The 6,810-nt window shown below is 43.9% G+C and overlaps 1 pseudogene; it reads left to right on the top strand.

Moving 5' to 3' along the window:
- Nucleotides 1-239: 239 nt before the first annotated feature.
- On the top strand, nt 240-1,245 carry LOC120019818 (annotated as a pseudogene).
- The last annotated feature ends 5,565 nt before the right edge of the window (nt 1,246-6,810 follow it).

Below are 6,810 nucleotides of genomic sequence, written 5' to 3' on the forward strand. Positions count from 1 at the left end.
GGACAAACATAGACAAGGTAAGAGACCGCAACCCTCAGGTCAGATCTGTTATTTCAGCTCATGAAACATTTCACCAACACATTTTGCGTTTATATTTCTGTTCAGTGTATTTACGAATCCTTGTCTTTGGGATGAGGGGGGGTGCTGCCTTGTCCCAATGTGAGAGATCACAGTGTGTGTTTGTTTAATGTTCCATTGGTGTCAAAGATTTTATGTTGAGCGGTTATATAGAAAGAGCCATGAAGCTGCTGGGGAGCCTGCTTCTGGGCCTGCTGCTGGCTGGGGACTTGAGCCTGGCTCAGGAGGAAGATGGAGAGGAGGAACCAGCCGAGGAGGCGGCTGCAGAAGATGACGAAGCGGCAGCGGAGGAGGTGGCAGAGCCCGAGAGTCCTGGGGCAGAAGTTGGACCACCTGACAACCGGCAGCCTTGTGCCATGTGGATGGGAGGAGTGCCAGGCACTTCAGGGCACAGTGAGAAACAAGGGAGAGACGGGAGAGATGGGCATGATGGCCCACGAGGAGAGAAAGGAGATACAGGTAAAACTGTGCTGCTGCCAGGTACATCTTCTAAAGTTCACAGTAAATCTAATCACAGTAACCCACAATGACTTACTTGTCATTTTTATCCATGAGGCACAGTCACTTAACATCAATACAGACATCTAAATCCTCCCTGACTCCGGTCTTTGTGTGTACAGGTGAACCAGGTGAGAATGGAGAGCCTGGCGACAACGGCCCTCCGGTCCTTGTGGTTTCCCGGTCTGAAGGGGGCGTAGGGCGAGAGCATCCTGTTGTATCACTCTTCTTTCAGCGTGGGCCTGACAGATCCCGTCCCCGCCACCAACGTGCCCATCCACTTCAACAAATTCTTCCACAACGAGCAGTGCCACTACGATGACGTGAGCGGGAAGTTCCCCTGCTCCCTCCTCTGGGTCTACTTCTTCACCTACCACCTCACCGTCGACACCAAAGATCCTCAGGTGAGCCTGTTCAAGAACAATAAGTCCATCATGTTCACCTATAACCAGTACTACAAAGGCAATGTAGACCATGCCTCTGGGGCTAGCATACTGAGGCTGGAGTCTGGGGACGAGGTGTGGCTGCAGATCTACGGAGGAGTTTGGAGGGGGGGTGTATGCAGACAACACCAACGATTCCATCTTCTCCGGGTTTATTTTGCATCCCGACATGGGAGTGTTGGAGGCTAGGAGGAGACTTCGCTCTGTTGAACTTGGTAGATACTGAGGTTATGCAGGTCTTGAAGGGAGATATTGAGACAAGGGTAGGCTGTATCATCTTTTTCCTGACTGCTCTATAGGCCTCCGTTGCCCACTGGCTGGTCTGAGAGGGGAGGGGTAATAAGTTGTTTCTTACATTATTGCATTTTCAAAAAGATGCACTGAATATTTTAAACTTCTCAAATGTGGGTTTTAAAATGTTGGTTTTATATCTATTGGATTCTAGCATTTAAGAAACATTAATGCAATACTATATTTAATATACAATTGAATAACAAAGTTGTGCACAGAAACAGCTTATGACCTAGATGGCTTTATGACTGTGTCACATCATACGGGGGCAGTGTCTGTGAAAAAATGTGTTATAGTAAAAATGAAGTCAGCTATGCTTTCTTTGTCAGATAGCCATTTTGCATCGTAGTGGTTTGTAAACAAGATTAGCAACGGAGTTTTGCTTTGCTGAAAAAATAGGGACGTTGGCAGGTTTGAGCAAGTATCCCCAACACTTCGGGAGAGTGTGGCAGGCCAGTCACCCTTGAGACATTTGCTGGATCCCATTCAGCCAACCAGTCGGTTACGGTTTGTCAGTAGTATATCCTATTTCTGGTTTGATGACCATGGCCATACAACTGGGCTAAGGGGAATTACATCCCTCCCTTCCCCTTACGCCTAGCCTGGCTGAAAAGCATCATGAGAATATTTATTTGGAAACCGACTCTACGGAGAAAAGAGACAGAATCTAAAAGTTGTAATGTACAATATCAACATTCAGTTATCTTTCTCATTGGATATAGTTAATTGGCAGACGCAATTCCCAAACTGACAACATCTTCATTCTAATAAAACCCTGCTCAGACGTTTAGCTGTGCCTGTCTCTATGCCAACACTGAGGCTGAAATAGAAACTGGAGATCGGTGTAAACTACTGTACTGTGTGCAGTGGCTTCTAGCAGTGACCTAGGTATTCTACCTCCAGGTCTAGAGCCAATGGGTGACCATGTACATTGCATCACTTGCTCGTGGACCAATTAGAACTAAGCTATGTTCGTTCTGGAGGATCTATCATGCTAAGACTACATTTTAATGAGACATCATGATGCTCTTGGCCACTTAAACGGTCAGACTAGTCAGGCACACAGTAGCAATAGATGTGTGCTAAGAAATAACTGTCTTATGGAGATGTGTGGAGACAACTGCCTTGTTCAGGGACGTGATATCAAATACTGATATACAGTTGAAGTCGGAAGTTTACATACACCTTAGCCAAATACATCTAAACTCAGTTTCTCACAATTCCTGACATTTAATCCTAGTAAAAAGTCCCTGTCTTAGGTCAGATAGGATCACCACTTTATTTTAAGAGTGTGACATGTCAAAATAATGGTAGAGAGAATTATTTATTTCAGCTTTTATTTCTTTCATCACATTCCCAGTGGGTCAGAAGTTTACATACACTCAATTAGTATTTGGTAGCATTGCCTTTAAATTGTTTAACTTGGGTCAAATGTTTCGGGTAGCCTTCCACAAGCTTCCCACAATAAGTTGGGTTAATTTTGGCCCGTTCCTCCTGACAGAGCTGGTGTAACTGAGTCAGGTTTGTAGGCCTCCTTGCTTGTACACGCTTTTTCAGTTCTGCCCTCAAGTTTTCTATAGGATGGAGGTCAGGGCTTTGTGATGGCCACTCCAATACCTTGAATTTGTGGTCCTTAAGCCATTTTGCCACAACTTTGGAATTATGCTTGGGGTCATTGTCCATTTGGAAGACCCATTTGTGACAAAACTTTAACTTCCTGACTGACGTCTTGAGATGTTGTTTCAATATATCCACATAATTTTCCATCCTCATGATGCCATCTATTCTGTGAAGGGCACCAGTCCCTCCTGCAGCAAAGCACCCCCACAACATGATGCTGCCACCCCTGTGCTTCACGGTTGGGATGGTGTTCTTTGGCTTGCACGCCTCCCCCTTTTTCCTCCAAACATAATTATGGCCATTATGGCTCCATTTTGGAGCAGTGGCTTCTTCCTTGCTGAGCGGCCTTTCAGGTTATGTCGATATAGGACTCGTTTTGCTGTGGATATAGATACTTTTGTACCCGTTTCCTCCAGCATCTTCACAAGGTCCTTTTCTGTTGTTCTGGGATTGATTTGCACTATTCGCACCAAAGTACGGTCATCTCTAGGAGACAGAACGCGTCTCCTTCCTGAGCGGTATGACGGCCTTGGTGTTTATACTTGCGTACCATTGTTTGTACAGATGAACGTGGTACCTTCAGGTGTTTGGAAATTGCTCCCAAGGATGAACCATACTTGTGGAGGTCTACAATTTTTTTTCTGAGGTCTTGGCTGATTTCTTTTGATTTTCCCATGATGTCAAGCAAAGAGGCACTGAGTTTGAAGGTAGGCCTTGAAATACATCCACAGGTACACCTCCAATCGACTCAAATTATGTCAATTAGCCTATCAGAAGCTTCTAAAGCCATGACATCATTTTCTGGAATCTTACAAGCTGTTTAAAGGCACAGTCAACTTAGTGTATGTTAACTTCTGACCCACTGGAATTGTGATACAGTGAATTATAAGTGAAATAATCTGTTTTGTAAACAATTGTTTGGAAAAATGACTTGTGTAATGCAAAACTATAGTTTGTTAACAAGAAATGTGTGGAGTGGTTGAAAAACAAGTTTTATTGACTCCAACCTAAGTGTATGTAAACTTCCAACTTCAACTGTATATGACAGGGTTTCCTATGTGTTGGTTTTCTAGTTGACAGACACTTATTGATTGATAAGAAACCAGACCAATGACAGAAGTTACATTTAGGTCATTTAGCAGACGTTCTCATCCAGAGCAATTTACAGGAGCAGTTAGGATTAAGCGCCTAGCTGAAGGGCACATCAACAGATTTCTATTCCAGTCGGCTCAGAGATTCGAACCAGTGACCTTTCGTTTACTGGGCCAACGCTATTAATTGCTAGGCTACCTGCCTCCCCCATGTTGTTCTTAACACCTGCCTATCAAGGCCCCACTGGTAAATGAATGCCCCATCTCCTGTTTGATGTTCTACGTCTCTACCCACGTCATCGTAATGTTGCTAATGCAATTGTGACGATCAAAGACGGTAGAAATGTGAACATGAGTATTTTATGCCTCACCACGGTTCTCTTAAAATGCCATAGCTCCTTACAATAACAAATGGTAGAAAATACAGAATTGCTGGTGAAGTATTCACACCCCTTGACTTTTTTTCACATTTTGTTGTGTTACAGCCTGAATTTAAAAAGGATTAACTTGAAATGTTTTATCACTGGCTTACACACAACACCCCATAAAGCCAACGTGGAATTATGTTTAAAAATATGTTTTATTCTTATGTATAAAAAATGAAAAGCTTAAATGTCTTGAGTCATTAAGTATTCAACCCTTTTATTATGGCAAGCTTAAATATATCACAACAGAATGTGGAGTAAGTCTAGGAGTATGACTACTTTCTGAAGGCACTGTTAAATGCTTATGAAATAATCTCACATTCATTGCTTTAGCCACCATCACATCATTAATAAGGGGAACTATTCATGCATGTGTCCACTGATTGGATTTATAAGAATATTTGGAAGATAAATACACAACGCAGAGAAAGAGGACAATACAGTACTAAAGGTTAAGAGGACGAGAAGTCAATAGAGTACTAACGATCAACGGAAAGTGTTTTTTCTGTAATGGGGAATTATTGATTAATGGGTCAGAGCCATGGGAGGAATTTGTCTATACAGTGAGCCTGAAATAGGATATTTGTTATTTGGCTATTGTCCCAGTTTTATTGCAAGGAATTCTAATTGGTCAACCACAGGCTAGGGCTGAGTTATAAACTACAGCCTGTCCCTTTGTTCACTGGAGAGAATCACTGGGGACAGGGGAGCGTGAACATCTACCATCTACCTCTCTGCATGATTCGCCCTCTTTGAATAAGAATAAACCTTTTTTCCTCCCCCTGATTTTCTTTGGGGTCTGTGTTATTGAAGAGTAACAACTGCTAACAGATTTATACTGTATTTCCTGAATAAAACCACAAATCTAAATTCTGAGGAACATCACAATGCAAACCACGTGATGAGCTCACAGTTTAATCAGATGGCAATCAGCAGTGAAAGAGCAGGAATCAAGTCTATTCTGTAACTATGCAAAATGTGGGCCTCCCGAGTGGCGCAGCGGTCTAAGGCACAACATCATAGTGCTAGAGGTGTCCCTACAGACCCGGGTTGATCCCATGCTCTGTCGCAGCCGGCCGTGACCGGGAGACCCATGACTTGGGGCACAATTGGCCCAGCGTTAGGGGAAGGTTTGGCCGGCCGGGACGTCCTTGTCCGGGACGTCCTTGTGGCGGCCCGGGCGCATGGATACGGACTTCGGTCGCCAGTTGTATGGCGGTTATGGCGGTGGATGAATGGCACGTCAAGGGGCCTCAGGAACTCGCCACGGTATCTCTGTGCATTCAACTTGCCATTGATAAAATACAATTGTGTTCGTTGTCCTTAGCTAATGCCTGCCCATACCATTACCCCACCATGGGGCACTCTGTTCACAACATTGACATCAGCAAACCGCTCTCCCACACAACGCCATAAACACAGTCTCCCATCTGCCCGGTACAGTTGTAACCAGGATTCATCCGTGAAGAGCACTTCTCCAGCATGCCAGTGGCTACAACGCCAAACTGCAGTCAGGTCAAGACCCTGTTGAGGATGACGAGCACGCAGATGAGCTTCACTGAGACGGTTTCTGACAGTCGGTACAGATATTCTTCAGGTTGTGCAAACCCAGTTTCATCAGCTGTCCGGGTGGTTGGTTTCAGACAATCCCGCAGGGGAAGAAGACAGATGGAGGTCCTGGGATGGCGTGGTTACACGTGGTCTGCGGTTGTGAGGCCAGTTGGACTTACTGCCAAATTCTCTAAAACGACATTCCTGCAGTCAGCATGCCAATTGTACGTTCCGTCAATTTGAGACATCTGTGGCAGTGTTGTGTGACAGAACCACACATTTTAGAGTGGCCTTTTATTGTCCCCAGCATAAGGAGTACCTGTGTAATGATCATGCTTCTTGATATGCCACACTTGTCAGGTGGATTTAATTATCTTGGCAAAGGAGAAATGCTCACTAACAGGGATGTAAACAAATTTGTGCACAACATCTGAATAAAATATGCTTTTTGTGTTTTTCAGCTCATGAAACATTGGACCAACACTACATGTTGCATTTATATTTTTTGTTCAGTGTAAATTAAAAGCCTCCAAGGGAATCTAGGAGACAAATATGAAAGACAAGGTAATTGCTAGCTGAATATCGCCATCTTGTGTCCAATGAAGGGATCAATGAGCGTCATGTCATTTTAAACTAGCACAACTGTGCTTCTTATGCACTGTGCAGCATTTCCAATATGCTGAATTAATGCAGCAATCACATTTTAATAACATGTTTACACCATACAGTAATAAAAGTGACATTCTGCATTGTCAGTTGAGAGGCAAGGCAGTGTTGTTTTTCAGTCACCATCTCTGGAATAATGCAACAGCT

Source organism: Salvelinus namaycush, chromosome 25 (genome assembly GCF_016432855.1).
Source record: "Salvelinus namaycush isolate Seneca chromosome 25, SaNama_1.0, whole genome shotgun sequence".
NCBI lineage: Eukaryota > Metazoa > Chordata > Actinopteri > Salmoniformes > Salmonidae > Salvelinus > Salvelinus namaycush.